The sequence below is a fragment of the Pristiophorus japonicus genome, unplaced genomic scaffold (assembly GCF_044704955.1).
Source record: "Pristiophorus japonicus isolate sPriJap1 unplaced genomic scaffold, sPriJap1.hap1 HAP1_SCAFFOLD_405, whole genome shotgun sequence".
NCBI lineage: Eukaryota > Metazoa > Chordata > Chondrichthyes > Pristiophoridae > Pristiophorus > Pristiophorus japonicus.
Window position 1 is genome coordinate 67,821 of NW_027253926.1, and position 18,925 is coordinate 86,745.

At 48.4% G+C, this 18,925-nt stretch overlaps 2 protein-coding genes across 8 annotated transcripts in view; one reads left to right on the forward strand and one right to left on the reverse strand.

Annotated features, from left to right (window-relative positions):
• LOC139250656 (uncharacterized protein C6orf118-like) overlaps window positions 1–4,949 on the reverse strand; it is a 34,465-nt gene extending 29,516 nt beyond the window's left edge. The window contains exon 1 of the mRNA XM_070873020.1: window positions 4,866–4,949. The gene's annotated coding sequence lies outside the window, so the exon portion shown is untranslated. The remainder of the gene's footprint in view (window positions 1–4,865) is intronic.
• Window positions 4,950–5,184: 235 nt separating this feature from the next.
• LOC139250658 (maestro heat-like repeat-containing protein family member 1) overlaps window positions 5,185–18,925 on the forward strand; it is a 272,705-nt gene continuing 258,964 nt past the window's right edge. For 6 of the 7 annotated variants that reach the window (XM_070873022.1, XM_070873024.1, XM_070873023.1 and 3 more), the window contains exons 1-2: window positions 5,207–5,329; window positions 7,660–7,812. The gene's annotated coding sequence lies outside the window, so the exon portion shown is untranslated. Of the gene's footprint in view, window positions 5,330–7,659; window positions 7,813–18,925 lie in introns of all 7 variants that reach the window. The other variant, XM_070873025.1, reaches the window with a different exon arrangement.

The window sequence follows — 18,925 nt, forward strand, 5'->3', positions numbered from 1 at the left end:
CATCCCTGGAATCAGTCTGGTGGACCTTCGCTGCACTCTCTCAATAGCAAGAATGTACTTCCTCAGATTAGGAGACCAAAACTGAACACAATATTCCAGGTGAGGCCTCACTAAGGCCCTATACAACTGCAGTAAGTCCCCCCTGCTCCTATACTCAAAACCCTGAGCTATGAAGGCCAACATACCATTTGCCTTCTTCACCGCCTGCTATACCTGCATGCTAACTTTCAATGACAGATGAAGCATGATACCAGGTCTCGTTACACCTCCCCTTTTCCTAATCTGCCGCCATTCAGTTAATATTCTGCCTTCGTGTTTTTGTCCTCAAAGTGGATAACCTCACATTTATCCACTTTATACTGCATCTGCCATGCATTTGCCCACTCACCTAACCAAGTCACCCTGCAGCCTCTTAGCGTCCTCCTCACAGCTCACACCGCCACCCAGTTTAGTGTCATCTGCAAACTTGGAGATATTACACTCAATTCCTTCATCTAAATCATTAATGTATATTGTAAAGAGCTGGGGTCCCAGCACTGAGCCCTGCGGCACTCCACTAGTCACTGCCTGCCATTCTGAAAAGGACCTGTTTATCCCGGCTCTCTGCTTCCTGTCTGCCAACCAATTCTCTATCCACATCAGTACATTACCCCCAATACCATGTGCTTTGATTTTGCACACCAATCTCCTGTGTGGGACCTTGTCAAAAGACTTTTGAAAGTCCAAATACACCACATCCACTGGTTCTCCCTTGTCCACTCTACTAGTTACATCCTTAAAAAATTCCAGAAGATTTGTCAAGCATGATTTCCCCTTCATAAATCCATGCTGACTTGGACCGATCCTGCCACTGCTTTCAAAATGCACTGCTATTTCATCCTTAATAATTGATTCCAACATTTTCCCCACAACTGATGGCAAAGTGGTGTTACATTAGCTATCCTCCAGTCCATAGGAACTGATCCAGAGTCGATAGACTGTTGGAAAATGATCACCAATGCATTCGCTATTTTTAGAGCCACTTCCTTAAGTACTCTGGGATGCAGACTACCAGGCCCCGGGGATTTATCAGCCTTCAATCCCAGCAATTTCCCTACCACAATTTCCCGCCTAATAAGGATATCCTTCAGTTCCTCCTTCTCACTAGACCCTCTATCCCCTAGTACTTCCGGAAGGTTATTTGTGTCTTCCTTCGTGAAGACAGAACCGAAGTATTTGTTCAATTGGTCTGCCATTTCTTTGTTCCCCATTTATAAATTCACCTGATTCCAACTGCAAGGGATCGGCATTTGTCTTCACTAATCTTTTTCTCTTCACATATTTATAAAAGCTTTTGCAGTCAGTTTTTATGTTCCCGGCAAGCTTCCTCTCGTACTCTATTTTCCCCCTCTTAATTAAACCCTTTGTCCTCCTCTGCTGAATTCTAAATTTTTCCCAGGTTTCCTGCTTTTTCTGGCCATTTTATCTGCCTTTTCCTTGGATTTAACACTATCCTTAATTTCCCTTGTTAGCCACGGTTGAGCCACCTTGCCCGTTTTATTTTTACTCCAGACAGGGATGTACAATTGTTGAAGTTCATCCATGTGATCTTTAAATGTTTTCCATTGCCTATCCACCGTCAACCCTTTAAGTATAATATATCCGTCAATTCAAACTAATTCACACCTCATACCATCAAAGTTAGCTTTCCTTAAGTTCAGGACCCTAGTTTCTGAATTAACTGTGTCACTCTCCATCTTAACAAAGAATTCTACCATATTATGGTCACTCTTCCCCAAGAGACCTTGCACAACAAGATTGCTAATTAGTCCTTTCTCATTACACATCACCCAGTCTAGGATGGCCAGCTCTCTCGTTGGTTCCTCGACATATTGGTCGAGAAAACCATCCCGAATACACTCCAGGAAATCTTCCTCCACCGCATTGCTACCAGTTTGGTTAGCCCAATCAATATGTAGATTAAAGTCACCCATGATAACTGCTGTACCTTTATTACATACAGCCCTAATTTCTTGTTTGATGCTGTCCCCAACCTTACTACTACTGTTTGGTGGTCTGGACACAACTCCCACTAGCGTTTTCTGCCCTTTGGTATTCCGTAACTCCACCCATACTGATTCCACATCATCTAAGCTAATGTCCTTCCTTACTATTGCATTAATTTCCACTTTAACCAGCAATGCCACCCCGCCTCCTTTTCCTTTATGTCTATCTTTCCTAAATGTTGAATACCGCTGGATGTTGAGTTCCCAGCCTTGGTCACCCTAGAGCCATGTCTCCGTGATGCCAATTACACTATATCTGTTGACTGCTATCTGCGCAGTTAATTCGTCCAACTTATTCCGAATACTCCTCGCATTGAGGCACAGAGCCTTCAGGCTTGTCTTTCTAACACACTTTGCCCCTTTAGACTTTTGCTGTAATGTGCTTTTTGCCTTCGGTTTCTCTGCTCGCCACTTTTACTTTTCTTCTTTCTATCTTTTGCTTCTGCCCCCATTCTACTTCCCTCTGTCTCCCTGCATAGATTCCCAACCCCCTACCATATTAGTTTGACCCCTCCCCAACAGCACTCGCAAACAGTCCCCCAAGGACATTGGTTCCAGTCCTGCCCACGTGCAGACCGTCCGGTTTGTAGTGGTCCCACCTCCCCCAGAACCGGTTCCAATGTTCCAGGAATTTGAATCCCTCCCTTCTGCATCACTCCTCAAGCCACGTATTCATCTGAGCTATCCTGCGGTTCCTACTCTGACCAGCACGTGGCAATGACCCTGAACCCCAACACTGACCCCAGGCCCCAACATTGACCCTAAACCCAACATTGATCCCACACTGACCACAGACCCCAACACTGACCCCAGAATGACCCTAAACCCCAACACTGACTCTACACTGGCCCCAAACCCCACTGACCCTACACTGAGCCCTGACCCCACAGTGACCCTACACTGACCCCAGACCCCAACACTGACCCCACAGTGACCCTACACTGAGTCCACAGTGACCCCAGACCCCAACACTGACCCCAGACCCAAACCCCGGGCCAGTGCTGCCTGTGGCAGTGTGATGTGGGCCCGCGCCGCCCTGTAAAGCCGCAGTGACATAGAAACATAGAAAATAGGTGCAGGAGTAGGCCATTCGGCCCTACGAGCCTGCACCGCCATTCAACAAGATCATGGCTGATCACCCACCCAGCAGCCCCCCACCCCCCCCAACGCACCCTCCACACCCACGACCTCCCCAGCCGCAAGGACCACATCCATTTCCCTCCCGAACACATCCAATGAACTGGCATCAACAACTCTCCGTGGCAGGGAACCCCACAGGCCAACAACTCCCTGAGTGAAGAAGTCTCTCCCCATCCCAAGACCGTTCCCACGCACCCCCCCCCCCCCCCGGCTCCGGACCCTCCCAACACCGGGAACACTTCCCCCGCACCCAACCCGCCCCGTCCCATCAGAGTCCTTCCCAAATGCCAAACACTCCCGGATGTCGAGCCCCCAGCCCCAGCCACCCCGGAGCCACGCCCGCGCGACGCCAACCACACCACGTCCACCAACCGCCATCTGCGCAGTCAACCCCACTCTGAACACTCCCCGCACCGAGTCACAGAGCCCCCAGGCCCACCCCTCCAACACACTTCGCCCCCCCAGACCTTCGCTGCAATGTGGCCCCTCCCGTCCCCGCCCTGGGTTTCTCCGCCCCCCACCTCCACCACTCTCCCCTCCATCCCCCGCCCTGGGTTTCTCCGCCCCGCATCTCCACCACTCTCCCCTCCATCCCCCGCCCCCGCCCCCGTCTCCCCTCCACTTCCATCTGCCTCCCCGCACAGGCTCCCATCTTGGGGGCGGTAACCTTCTGGGGCTGGGAATTTTAGCCCCCTGCGTGGAAGTCCTGCTCTCGCTGCAGAATTGGCTTACCACCCCTCAATGGAAGTGGAGTGCAATTTCCCACACTCCACTTCCCTTGGGGGCAGTTGCCGGGGCACGACTGGATGCTCCTGTGACAGTGTGAACTGGTGCTCTCCACTCTCCCGTCCTGTGACAGTTTGAACTGGTGCTCTCCACTCTCCCGTCCTGTGACAGTTTGAACTGGTGCTCTCCACTCTCCCGTCCCGCGACAGCTGGAGCCGGTGCTCTCCACCCATCCTATGAAGAAAGGTTGGGCCTATACTCATTGGAGTTTAGAAGAATGAGAGGTGATCTTATTGAAACATACAAGATACTGAGGGGGCTCGACAAGGTAGACGTAGAGAGGATGTTTCCCGTTGTGGGGGAAGCTAGAACTAGGGAGCATAGTTTAAGAACTGAGATGAGGAGAAATTTCTTCTCTCAAAGTCCTAAATCTGTGGAATTCTCTGCCTCAGAGAGCTGTGGAGGCTGGGTGATGGAATATATTTAAGGTGGAGATAGACTTTGGAACGATAAGTGGAGTGAAGGGTTATGGGGTGCGGACAGGGAAATGGAGTTGGGGCCATGATCTTTTTGAATGGCGGAGCGGGCTCGAGGGACTGACTCCTATTTCTTATGTTCTTATGCTCTCTGGTCCCTGAATAAAATGGGGAGATGTGACAGAAGCTGGGAATGGTTACGCAAGAGAAGGCTCACAGTTGATCTTATAGAAGTAGTTAACAGTCTAGAGGGTATAGAGAGGACAAACAATAATGTCTTGTATCTGTGCATATGTTAGAGAGCATAAACCCTGACAAATGTCTTGTATCTGTGCATATGTAAGAGAGCATGGGAGGGGGAGGGTGTGAAAAGATGGTTTTGACTTAAGTTTTTTTTACACTGAAGATGGTGAATGGATGGAATGATTGGCAGAGGGACTGTTTTCTATCAGCAAATTCAACAAAGTTGGATAAGTACCTGGAGACAAGCATTGCCAGAGGTACAAGGGGGGTTATGTTTATTTCCTAAACTCGAGGACCAGCCAGCTGAATTGCAGTTATGGGCGAACCTGAGGACCGGCAAACGGGTGCAGCGCTGCCCGCGGGCCGTGCTGTCGCTGGGTGTCAGACCGCTGGGCTCCGCTCGGCCTGGTCTCCCGCGGAATGCTCAGGCCCGGCTCCTGTCCCTCTCCAGTGGGCCGAGTATCCCCGTTACCGGGCAACCGCGGACCCGGGACGCTCTGCGCATGCTCGCCGCGCCGCACGTGACGCGGACAGTGCCCTGGGATTGGGTGTAACGCACATTGTGTGTGTGGGGGGGGCTCGCGCACAGCTCCAGCAGCAGACGGACACTGCGGCTTGGCGGGCAGTGAGTGAGTGAGAGCGGCGTTCAGTCCTTGCTCAGTGACAGTCTGTCGCCCCTTTCCCCGGCTCGGGCGCTCGGTAAGGTGGCGCCTGCTGTCCGGGGCCTGTCTGTGGGGGCAGGCTGGGTTCTGAGCCAATCACAACACCGGCTCTCAGAGTGAGCCAATCACGGCACCGGCTCTGAGTGAGCCAGTTACAGCGCAAGCTCTCCGAGTGAGCCAATCACAGTGCTGGCTCTCCGAGTGAGCAAATCACAGCGCAAGCTCTCCGAGTGAGCCAATCATGGCACTGGCTCTCCGAGTGAGACAATCACAGCGCAAGCTCTCCGAGTGAGCCAATCAAAGTGCCGGCTTTCCGAGTGAGCCAATCACAGCGCAAGCTCTCCGAGTGAGCCAATGACGGCACCGGCTCTCCGAGTGAGCCAATTACAGCGCCAGCTGTCCGAGTGAGCCAATCACAGCATCGGCTCTGAGTGAACCAATCATGGCACTGGCTCTCACAGTGAGCCAGTCACAGTGCCGGCTCTCCGAGTGAGCCAATCACGGCATCGGCTCTGAGTGAGCCAATCATGGTGCCGGCTCTCAGAGTGAGCAAATCACAGCGCCGGCTCCCAGAGTGAGCCAATCATAGGACCGGATGTCAGTGAGCCAATCACAGCGCCGGCTCTCAGACTGAGCCAATCATGGCACCGGCTCTCAGAGTGAGCCAATCACAGCGCAAGCTCTCCGAGTGAGCCAATCACGGCACCGGCTCTCAGAGTGAGCCAATTACAGCGCCAGCTGTCCGAGTGAGCCAATCACAGCATCGGCTCTGAGTGAACCAATCATGGCACTGGCTCTCACAGTGAGCCAGTCACAATGCCGGCTCTCCGAGTGAGCCAATCACGGCATCGGCTCTGAGTGAGCCAATCATGGTGCCGGCTCTCAGAGTGAGCAAATCACGGCGCCGGCTCCCAGAGTGAGCCAATCATAGGACCGGATGTCAGTGAGCCAATCACAGCGCCGGCTCTCAGACTGAGCCAATCATGGCACCGGCTCTCAGAGTGAGCCAATCACAGCACCGGCTCTCAGAGTGAGCCAATCACAGTGCCGGTTCTCAGAGTGAGCCAATCACAGCACCAGCTCTCAGAGTGAGCCAATCACAGCACTGGCTCTGAGTGAGCCAAACATGGCACCGGCCCTCAGAGTGAGCCAATCACAGTGCCGGCCCTCAGAGTGAGCCAATCACAGTGCCAGCTCTCAGAGTGAGCCAATCACGGTGCCAGCTCTCAGAGTGAGCCAATCACGGTGCCGTCACTCAGTGAGCCAATCACAGTGTTGGCTCTCAGAGTGAGCCAATCACGGCGCCGGCTCTGAGTGAGCCAATCACAGTGCCATCTCTCTGAGTGAGCCAATCACGGCGCCAGCTCTCTGAGTGAGCAAATCAAAGTGCTGGCTCTGAGTGCGCCAGTCACAGTGCCGGCTCTGAGTGAGCCAATCACGGCGCTGGCTCTCAGAGTGAGCCAATCACGGCGCCGGCTCTCAGAGTGAGCCAATCACAGCACAAGTGCTCAGAGTGAGCCAATCACAGTGCCGGCTCTGAGTGAGCCAATCACGGCGCCAGCTGTCAGAGTGAGCCAATCACAGCACCAGCTCTGAGTCAGCCAATCACAGCGCGAGCTCTCAGCAGAGCCAGGCTCAGAGTGAGCCAATCACGTCACCAGCTGTGAGCCAATCATGGCACTAGCTCTGAGTCAGCCAATCACAGCGCAGCTCTCAGCAGAACCAGACTCTGAGTGAGCCAATCACAGCGCGAGCTCTCAGAGTGAGCCAATCACGGCGCCGGCTCTGAGTGAACCAATCACAATGCCGGCTCTCAGAATGAGCCAATGCTCACTCCTGGGAGGAACCACGCTTTGTGATAAAGCTCCTTAAACCCAATCTAAGCAATGGTCTGGGTAAATCCGGCTCGACCGGTGCCTGATCCCTGGGGCAGCAATTCCACTCGGGCAGTGGAGCTAACTGGGCGACATTGCATCGCTCACTTGTTGTACGCCCTTTGACTCAATGGAGCTGAATATTGGCCGAGGTGGAGAACGGGCGGTCGAGGCCATTCTGCCCGTTTTGCCCCACCATCCGAGATAAATTTCCACACTGAGATATTTTGGGGTCGGTTTCTAACTTGCTGCCCGGGCGTTAAACTGGCGAGTGGACCGGCCGCCCATTACAGAAACCGCCTGATTTTCACTTGCGTTGAGATGAATGGGATTAAAATCAAGCGGGTTCTACATGACCGGCTGATCTATTCCACCAGGCACTGCCCAGAGCGCAAAAGTGAAATACAAACCCTTCTCTTTTGTTGTTTGATTCTTAGATTTGAAAAAATAATGTTTTAATTTGTTATTAATGCGCATAGATTTTCTTTTTCAGATTCTAACATTTCTGAGAATACAATTTGCATCTGGAATTTTCCTGCTTTCTGCGCCATGTTGCCTCTCTGCAACTGATCTCCGTGCAAGATCCCTCATCTTAACCTCTAAACGGCACCTGGAAATCTGAACCTGCAAATTATTGATGTCAAAGGTAATTTTGTAATATTGATAACTGGCCTGTGAAAATTTTTTTTTATTCATTCCTGGGATCACTGGCAAGGCCGGCATTTATTGCCCATCCCTAATTGCCCCTTGAGAAGGTGGTGGTGAGCCACCTCCTTGAACTGCCGCTGTCACTGTGGTGAAAGTGCTACTACAGTGCTGTTAGGGAGGGAGTTCCAGGATTTTGAACCAGCGACGATGAAGGAACGGCGATATACTTCCAAAGTCAGAATGTTGTGTGACTTGGAGGTGATGGTGTTCCCATGCGCCGGATTCCCTTGTCCTTCCAGGTGCTTAAGGTCGCGGGTTTGGGAGATGCCGTCAACGAAGCTTTGGAGTTGCTGCAGTGCATCTTGTGGGGTTGGGGCTCTGATGATGTCATTTCCGTGTCCGCCCTCGAACGATGTCATTTCCGGGCAAGCCCCTCCGATGATGTCAGGAGCTCGGAGGCCTTGCAGCTTTTAAGGATCTGTGGGGGATTTGTGCTTTTCTTTTATAAAGAACTTGGAAGTATATCGCCGTTCCTTCATCGTTGCTGGGTCAAAATCCTGGAACTCCGTCTTGAACAGCACTGTGGGAGTACCTTCATCACACGTGCTGCAGCGGTTCAAGAAGGCGGCTCTTTTTTAAGAAAAAAGGGCTGCCACTAATGTTAAAAACAGCTGCTTTGGGTGAGTTTGCTGCAATTTGTAGTGTTACTATTGACTGTCCATTTCAGTTATATAATTTAACTACTTTAGTTGTATAATTGTAGTGGTTTGAATCTCAGCAGTGAATCGTAGTAGTGACGGGCACGACTGCAATAATCTCAGCAGTGAATGGCAGTAGTGAAAGGCACGAGTGCATTAATCTTAGCAGTGAATGGTAGTAGAGACGGGCACGACTGCATTAATCTCAGTAGTGAATGGTAAAAGTGAATGGGCACGACTGCATTAATCTCAGGAGTGAATGGTGGTAGTGACGGGCACGAGTGCATTAATCTCAGTAGTGAATGGTAGTAGTGACGGGCACGACTGCAATAATCTCAGTAGTGAATGGTAGTAGTGACGGGCACGAGTGCATTAATCTCAGCAGTGGATCATAGTAGAGACGGGCACGACTGCATTAATCTCAGTAGTCAATGGTAGTAGTGACAGGCACGAGTGCATTAATCTCAGTAGTGAATGGTAGTAGTGACGGGCACGACTGCATTAATCTCAGTAGTGAATCGTAGTAGTGACGGGCATGACTGCATTAATCTCAGTAGTGAATGGTTGTAGTGACAGGCGCGAGTGCATTAATCTCAGTAGTGAATCGTAGTAGTGACAGGCACGAGTGCATTAATCTCAGTAGTGAATCGTAACAGCGACGGGCACGACTGCAATAATCTCAGTAGTGAATCGTAGTAGAGATGGGCACGACTGCATTAATCCAATAGTGAATGGTAGTAGTGACAGGCACGAGTGCATTAATCTCAGTAGTGAATGGTAGTAGTGACGGTCACGAGTGCATTAATCTCAGTAGTGAATCGTAGTAGTGACGGGTACGACTGCATTAATCTCAGTAGTGAATGGTAGTAGTGACGGTCACGACTGCATTAATCTCAATCGTGAATCGTAGTAGTGATGGGCACGACTGCAATAATCTCAGTAGTGAATGGTAGTAGTGACAGGCACGAGTGCATAAATCGTAGTAGTGACGGGCATCACTGCATTAATCTCAGTAGTGAATGGTAGTATTGACAGGCACGAGTGCATTAATCATAGTAGTGATGGGTGCGAGTGCATTAATCTCAGTAGTGAATCGTAGTAGTGACAGGCACGAGTGCATTAATTGCAGTCGTGGATCATAGTAGTGATGGGCACAACTGCATTAATCTCAGTAGTGACAGCACCAAATGCATTAATCTCAGTCGTGAATGGTAGTCGTGACAGGCATGAGTGCATTGATCTCAATAGTGAATGGTAGTAGTTACTGGCACGAGTGCATTAATCTCAGTAGTGAATGGTAGTACTGACGGGCACAGGTGCATTAATCTCAGTAGTGAATCGTAGTAGTGAATGGTAGTAGTGCGTTAATCTCAGTATTGAATGCTAGTAGTGACTGGCACGACTGCACTAATCTCAGTCGTGAATGGTAGCAGTGATGGGCACGAGTGCATTAACCTCAGTCGTGAATCGTAGTAGTGACGGGCACGAGTGCATTAATCTCAGTAGTGAATGGTAGTAGTGACGTGCATGAGTGCATTAATCTCAGTGGTGAATGTTAATAGTGACGGGCATGAGTGTATTAATCCCAGTAGTGAATGGTAGTAGTGACGGGCACGAGTGCATTAATCTCAGTAGTGAATGGTAGTAGTGACGGGCAGGATTGCATTAATCTCAGTCGTGAAAGGTAGTAGTGACAGGCACGAGTGCATCAATCTCAGTCGTGGATCATAGTTGTGACGGGCACGACTGCATTAATCTCAGTAGTGGATCATAGTAGAGACGGGAACGACTGCATTAATCCCAGTAGTCAATGGCAGTAGTGACAGGCACGAGTGCATTAATCTCAGGAGTGAACGATAGTAGTGACGGGCACGAGTGCATTGATCTCAGTCGTGAATGGTAGTAGTGACAGGCACGAGTGCATTAATCTCAGCAGTGAATCGTAGTAGTGAATGTTAATAGTGCATTAATCTCAGTACTGAATGGTAGTCGTGACAGGCATGAGTGCATTAATCTCAGTAGTGATGGGCACAAGTGCATTAATCTCAGTCGTGAATGGGAGTTGTGACGGGCACAAGTGCATTAATCTCAGTAGTGAATCGTAGTCGTGAAGGGCATGATTGCACTAATCTCAGTAGTGAATGGTAGTAGTGACCGGCACGACTGCATTAACCTGAGTAGTGAATGTTACTACTGACAGGCACGAGTGCAATAATCACAGTTCTGAATGGTATGGTGACAGGCATGACAGTATTAATCTCAGCAGTGAATGGTAGTAGTGACAGGCACGAGTGCATTAATCTCAGTCGTGAATGGTAGTACTGATGGGCACGGTTGCATTAATCTCAGTAGTGAATCGTAGTCGTGAAGGGCACGATTGCACTAATCACAGTCGTGAATTGTAGTAGTGAAGGGCACGAGTGCACTCATCTCAGTTGTGAATGGTAGTAGTGACGGGCACGACTGCTTTAATCATAGTGATGGTCGGTGCGAGTGCATTAATCTCAGTAGTGAATCGTAGTAGTGACAGGCATGAGTGCATTAATCTCAGTAGTGACAGCACCAACTGCATTAATCTCAGTAGTTAATGGTAATCGTGACAGGCACGACTGCATTAATCTCAGTCGTGATGGGCACAAGTGCATTAATCTCAGTCGTGAATGGTAGTAGTGACGGGCACGAGTGCATTAATCTCAGTCGTGAATGGTAGTAGTGACAGGCACGACTGCATTAATCTGAGTAGTAAATGGTAGTTGTGACGGGCACGACTGCTTTAATCTCAGTCGTGAATGGTAGTAGTGACAGGCACGACTGCATTAATCTGAGTAGTGAATGGTAGTTGTGACGGGCACGACTGCTTTAATCTCAGTCGTGAATGGTAGTCGTGATGGGCACAAGTGCATTTATCTCAGTAGTGAACGGCCGTAGTGACAGGCACAGCTGCATTAATCTCGGTAGTGAATGGTAGTAGTGACGGGCACGAGTGCATTAATCTCAGTGGTGAATCGTAGTAGTGAAGGGCACGAGTGCACTAATCTCAGGAGTGAATCGTAGTAGTGAAGGGCACGAGTGCACTAATCTCAGTAGTGAATGGTAGTAGTGACAGGCACAAGTGCATTAATCTCAGTTGTGAATAATAGTAGTGACGGGCACGAGTGCATTAATCTCAGTAGTGAACGGTAGTAGTGACGTGCACGAGTGCATTAATCTCATTAGTGAATGGCAGTAGTGACAGGCATGACTGCAATAATCACAGTTGTGAATGGTAGTAGTGACGGGCATGAATGCATTAATCTCAGTAGTGAATGGTAGTAGTGATGGGCACAACAGCAGTAATCTCAGCAGTGAATGGCAGTCGTGACAGGCATGACTGCATTAATCTCAGTTATGAATGGGAGTGGTGACGGGCACGACTGCAGTAATCTCAGTAGTGACAGGCACGACAGTATAAATCTCAGCAGTGTAGTTAAGAGCACGAGTGCATTAATCTCAGAAGTGAATCGTAGTCATGAAGGGCACGATTGCACTAATCTCAGTTGTGAATCATAGTAGTAAAGGGCACGAGTGCATTAATCTCAGTCGTGAATGGCAGTAGTGACAGGCACGACAGTATTACTCTCAGCAGTGAATGGTAGTAGTGACAGGCACGAGTGCAATAATTACAGTTCTGAATGGTAGTAGTGACAGGCATGAGTGCATTAATCTCAGCAGTGAATGGCAGTAGTGACAGGCACGAGTGCAATAATTACAGTTCTGAATGGTAGTAGTGACAGGCATGAGTGCATTAATCTGAGTAGTGAATGGTAGTAGTGACGGGCACGAGTGCATTAATCTCAGTAGTGAATGATAGTCGTGACAGGCACGAGTGCATTAATCTCAGTCGTGAATGGTAGTAGTGACAGGCACGAGTGCATTAATCTCAGGAGTGAATGGTAATAGTGACGGGCACGAGTGCATTAATCTGTGTAGTGAATGGTAGTAGTGACGGGCACGACTGCAGTAATCTCAGTAGTGAATGGCAGTAGTGACAGGCACGCCAGTATTAATCTCGGCACTAAATGGTAGTAGTGACAGGCACGAGTGCATTAATCTCAGTAGTGAATGGTAGTAGTGACAGGCACGAGTACATTAATCTCAGCATTGAATGGCAGTAGTGATAGGCACGATTGCACTAATCTCAGTCGTGAATTGTAGTAGTGAAGGGCACGAGTGCACTCATCTCAGTTGTGAATGGTAGTAGTGACGGGCACGACTGCATTAATGATAGTCGTGGTCGGTGCGAGTGCATTAATCTCAGTAGTGAATCGTAGTAGTGACAGGCACGAGTGCATTAATCTCAGTAGTGACAGCACCAACTGCATTAATCTCAGTAGTTAATGGTAATCGTGACAGGCACAACTGCATTAATCTCAGTTGTGAGTGGTAGTAGTGACAGGCACGAGTGCATTAATCTCAGTAGTGAATGGTAGTAGTGACGGGCACGAGTGCATTAATATCAGTCGTGAATCGCAGTAGTGAAGGGCACGAGTGCACTAATCTCAGTAGTGAATCGTAGTAGTGAAGGGCACGAGTGCTCTAATCTCAGTAGTGAATGGTAGGAGTGACACGCACAAGTGCATTAATCTCAGTTGTGAATAATAGTAGTGACGGGCACGAGTGCAATAATCACAGTTGTGAATGGTAGTAGTGATGGGCACAACAGCAGTAATCTCAGCAGTGAATGGCAGTCGTGACAGGCATGACTGCATTAATCTCAGTTATGAATGGGAGTGGTGACGGGCACGACTGCAGTAATCTCAGTAGTGACAGGCACGACAGTATAAATCGCAGCAGTGTAGTTAAGAGCACGAGTGCATTAATCTCAGAAGTGAATCGTAGTCGTGAAGGGCACGATTGCACTAATCTCAGTTGTGAATCATAGTAGTAAAGGGCACGAGTGCATTAATCTCAGTCGTGAATGGCAGTAGTGACAGGCACGACAGTATTAATCTCAGCAGTGAATGGTAGTCGTGACAGGCACGAGTGCATTTATCTCAGTCGTGAATGGTAGTACTGATGGGCACGGGTGCATTAATCTCAGCAGTGAATCGGAGTAGTGAATGGTCGTAGTGCATTAATCTTAGTAGTGACAGGCACGAGTACATTAATCTCAGTAGTGACTGGTAGTAGTGACAGGCACGAGTGCATTAAACTCAGTAGTGAATGGTAGTAATGACAGGTACGAATGCAATAATCTCAGTCGTGAATGGTCGTAGTGACAGGCACGAGTGCATTAATCTCAGCAGTGAATGGCAGTAGTGACAGGCACGAGTGCAATAATTACAGTTCTGAATGGTAGTAGTGACAGGCATGAGTGCATTAATCTGAGTAGTGAATGGTAGTAGTGACGGGCACGAGTGCATTAATCTCAGTCGTGAATGATAGTCGTGACAGGCACGAGTGCATTAATCTCAGTCGTGAATGGTAGTAGTGACAGGCACGAGTGCATTAATCTCAGGAGTGAATGGTAATAGTGACGGGCACGACTGCAGTAATCTCAGTAGTGAATGGCAGTAGTGACAGGCACGCCAGTATTAATCTCGGCAGTGAATGGTAGTAGTGACAGGCACGAGTGCATTAATCTCAGTAGTGAATGGTAGTAGTGACAGGCACGAGTACATTAATCTCAGCAGTGAATGGCAGTAGTGACAGGCACGATTGCACTAATCTCAGTCGTGAATTGTAGTAGTGAAGGGCACGAGCGCACTCATCTCAGTTGTGAATGGTAGTAGTGACGGGCACGACTGCATTAACCTCAGCAGTGAATGGTAGTAGTGACAGGCACGAGTGCATTAATCTCAGTCGTGAATGGTAGTAGTGACAGGCACGAGTGCATTAATCTCAGTAGTGAATGATAGTCGTGACAGGCACGAGTGCATTAATCTCAGTCGTGAATGGTAGTAGTGACAGGCACGAGTGCATTAATCTCAGGAGTGAATGGTAATAGTGACGGGCACGAGTGCATTAATCTGAGTAGTGAATGGTAGTAGTGACGGGCACGACTGCAGTAATCTCAGTAGTGAATGGCAGTAGTGACAGGCACGCCAGTATTAATCTCAGCAGTGAATGGTAGTAGTGACAGGCACGAGTGCATTAATCTCAGTAGTGAATGGTAGTAGTGACAGGCACGAGTACATTAATCTCAGCAGTGAATGGCAGTAGTGACAGGCACGATTGCACTAATCTCAGTCGTGAATTGTAGTAGTGAAGGGCACGAGTGCACTCATCTCAGTTGTGAATGGTAGTAGTGACGGGCACGACTGCATTAATGATAGTCGTGGTCGGTGCGAGTGCATTAATCTCAGTAGTGAATCGTAGTAGTGACAGGCACGAGTGCATTGATCTCAGTAGTGACAGCACCAACTGCATTAATCTCAGTAGTTAATGGTAATCGTGACAGGCACAACTGCATTAATCTCAGTTGTGAGTGGTAGTAGTGACAGGCACGAGTGCATTAATCTCAGTAGTGAATGGTAGTAGTGACGGGCACGAGTGCATTAATCTCAGTCGTGAATCGCAGTAGTGAAGGGCACGAGTGCACTAATCTCAGTAGTGAATCGTAGTAGTGAAGGGCACGAGTGCTCTAATCTCAGTAGTGAATGGTAGGAGTGACAGGCACAAGTGCATTAATCTCAGTTGTGAATAATAGTAGTGACGGGCACGAGTGCATTAATCTCAGTAGTGAATGGTAGTAGTGACGTGCACGAGTGCATTAATCTCAGGAGTGAATGGCAGTAGTGACGGGCATGATTGCAATAATCACAGTTGTGAATGGTAGTAGTGACGGGCATGAATGCATTAATCTCAGTAATGAATGGTAGTAGTGATGGGCACAACAGCAGTAATCTCAGCAGTGAATGGCAGTCGTGACAGGCATGACTGCATTAATCTCAGTTATGAATGGGAGTCGTGACGGGCACGACTGCAGTAATCTCAGTAGTGACAGGCACGACAGTATAAATCTCAGCAGTGAATGGTAGTAGTGACAGGCACGAGTGCAATAGTCTCAGTAGTGAATGGCAGTAGTGACAGGCACGACTGCATTAATCTCAGTAGTGAATGGCAGTAGTGATGGGCACAAGTGCATTAATCTCAGTTGTGAATAATAGTAGTGACGGGCACGAGTGCAATAATCTGAGTAGTATATGGTAGTAGTGGCGGGCACGACTGCAGTAATAGTAGTGAATGGCAGTAGTGACAGGCACGACAGTATTAATCTCAGCAGTGAATGGTAGTAGTGACGGGCACGAGTGCATTAATCTCAGTAGTGAATGGTCGTAGTGACAGGCACGACTGCATTAATTTCAGTCATTAATGGTGGTAGTGATGGGCACAAGTGCATTAATCTCAGTCGTGAATGGTAATAGTGACAGGCACGAGTGCAATAATCTGAGTAGTATATGGTAGTAGTGACGGGCACGAGTGCATTAATCTCAGGAGTGAATGGCAGTAGTGACAGGCATGACTGCAATAATCACAGTTGTGAATGGTATTAGTGACAGGCATGAGTGCATTAATCTGAGTAGTGAATTTTAGTAGTGACGGGCACGAGTGCATTCATCTCAGTCGTGAATGATAGTCGTGACAGGCACGAGTGCAATAATCTCAGTCGTGAATGGTAGTAGTGACAGGCACGACAGTATTAATCTCAGCAGTGAATGGTAGTAGTGACAGGCACGAGTGCATTAATCTCAGTCGTGAATGGTAGTACTGACGGGCACGGGTGCATTAATCTCAGCAGTGAATCGGAGTAGTGAATGGTCGTAGTGCATTAACCTTAGTAGTGACAGGCACGAGTACATTAATCTCAGTAGTGACTGGTAGTAGTGACAGGCACGAGTGCATTAAACTCAGTAGTGAATGGTAGTAATGACAGGTACGAATGCAATAATCTCAGTCGTGAATGGTCGTAGTGACAGGCACGAGTGCATTAATCTCAGCAGTGAATGGCAGTAGTGACAGGCACGACTGCATTAATCTCAGTTGTGAATGGGAGTAGTGACAGGCACAAGTGCATTAATCTCAGTCGTAATGGGCACAAGTGTATTAATCTCAGTCGTGAATGATAGTAGTGACGGGCACGAGTGCATTAATCTCAGCAGTGAATGGTAGTAGTGACAGGCACGAGTGCAATAATCTCAGTGATGAATGGTAGTAGTGACAGGCACGACAGTATTAATCTCAGCAGTGAATGGTAGCAGTGACAGGCACGAGTGCATTAATCTCAGTAGTGAATGGTAGTAGTGACAGGCACGAGTGCAATAATCTGAGTAGTATATGGTAGTAGTGACGGGCACGACTGCAGTAATAGTAGTGAATGGCAGTAGTGACAGGCACGACAGTATTAATCTCAGCAGTGAATGGTAGTAGTGATGGGCACGAGTGCCTTAATCTCAGTAGTGAATGGTAATAGTGACAGGCCCGATTGCATTAATCTCAGTCGTGAATGGTAGTTGTGACGGGCACGAGTGCATTAATCTCAGTAGTGAATGGTAGTAGTGACAGGCACGAGTGCAATAAACTCAGTGATGAATGGTAGTAGTGACAGGCACGAGTGCAATAATCTGAGTAGTATATGGTAGTAGTGACGGGCACGACTGCAGTAATCGTAGTGAATGGCAGTAGTGACAGGCACGACAGTATTAATCTCAGCAGTGAATGGTAGTAGTGATGGGCAGGAGTGCCTTAATCTCAGTAGTGAATGGTAATAGTGACAGGCCCGATTGCATTAATCTCAGTCGTGAATGGTAGTTGTGACGGGCACGAGTGCATTAATCTCAGTAGTGAATCGTAGAAGTGACGGGCACGAGTGCATTAATCTCAGTTGTGAATGGTAGTAGTGATGGGCACAACAGCAGTAATCTCAGCAGTGAATGGCAGTCGTGACAGGCATGACTGCATTAATCTCAGTTATGAATGGGAGTCGTGACGGGCACGACTGCAGTAATCTCAGTAGTGACAGGCACGACAGTATAAATCTCAGCAGTGAATGGTAGTAGTGACAGGCACGAGTGCAATAGTCTCAGTAGTGAATGGCAGTAGTGACAGGCACGACTGCATTAATCTCAGTAGTGAATGGCAGTAGTGATGGGCACAAGTGCATTAATCTCAGTTGTGAATAATAGTAGTGACGGGCACGAGTGCAATAATCTGAGTAGTATATGGTAGTAGTGGCGGGCACGACTGCAGTAATAGTAGTGAATGGCAGTAGTGACAGGCACGACAGTATTAATCTCAGCAGTGAATGGTAGTAGTGACGGGCACGAGTGCATTAATCTCAGTAGTGAATGGTCGTAGTGACAGGCACGACTGCATTAATTTCAGTCATTAATGGTGGTAGTGATGGGCACAAGTGCATTAATCTCAGTCGTGAATGGTAATAGTGACAGGCACGAGTGCAATAATCTGAGTAGTATATGGTAGTAGTGACGGGCACGAGTGCATTAATCTCAGGAGTGAATGGCAGTAGTGACAGGCATGACTGCAATAATCACAGTTGTGAATGGTATTAGTGACAGACATGAGTGCATTAATCTGAGTAGTGAATTTTAGTAGTGACGGGCACGAGTGCATTCATCTCAGTCGTGAATGATAGTCGTGACAGGCACGAGTGCAATAATCTCAGTCGTGAATGGTAGTAGTGACAGGCACGACAGTATTAATCTCAGCAGTGAATGGTAGTAGTGACAGGCACGAGTGCATTAATCTCAGTCGTGAATGGTAGTACTGACGGGCACGGGTGCATTAATCTCAGCAGTGAATCGGAGTAGTGAATGGTCGTAGTGCATTAACCTTAGTAGTGACAGGCACGAGTACATTAATCTCAGTAGTGACTGGTAGTAGTGACAGGCACGAGTGCATTAAACTCAGTAGTGAATGGTAGTAATGACAGGTACGAATGCAATAATCTCAGTCGTAGTGACAGGCACGAGTGCATTAATCTCAGCAGTGAATGGCAGTAGTGACAGGCACGACTGCATTAATCTCAGTTGTGAATGGGAGTAGTGACAGGCACAAGTGCATTAATCTCAGTCGTAATGGGCACAAGTGTATTAATCTCAGTCGTGAATGATAGTAGTGACGGGCACGAGTGCATTAATCTCAGCAGTGAATGGTAGTAGTGACAGGCACGAGTGCAATAATCTCAGTGATGAATGGTAGTAGTGACAGGCACGACAGTATTAATCTCAGCAGTGAATGGTAGCAGTGACAGGCACGAGTGCATTAATCTCAGTAGTGAATGGTAGTAGTGACAGGCACGAGTGCAATAATCTGAGTAGTATATGGTAGTAGTGACGGGCAGGACTGCAGTAATAGTAGTGAATGGCAGTAGTGACAGGCATGACAGTATTAATCTCAGCAGTGAATGGTAGT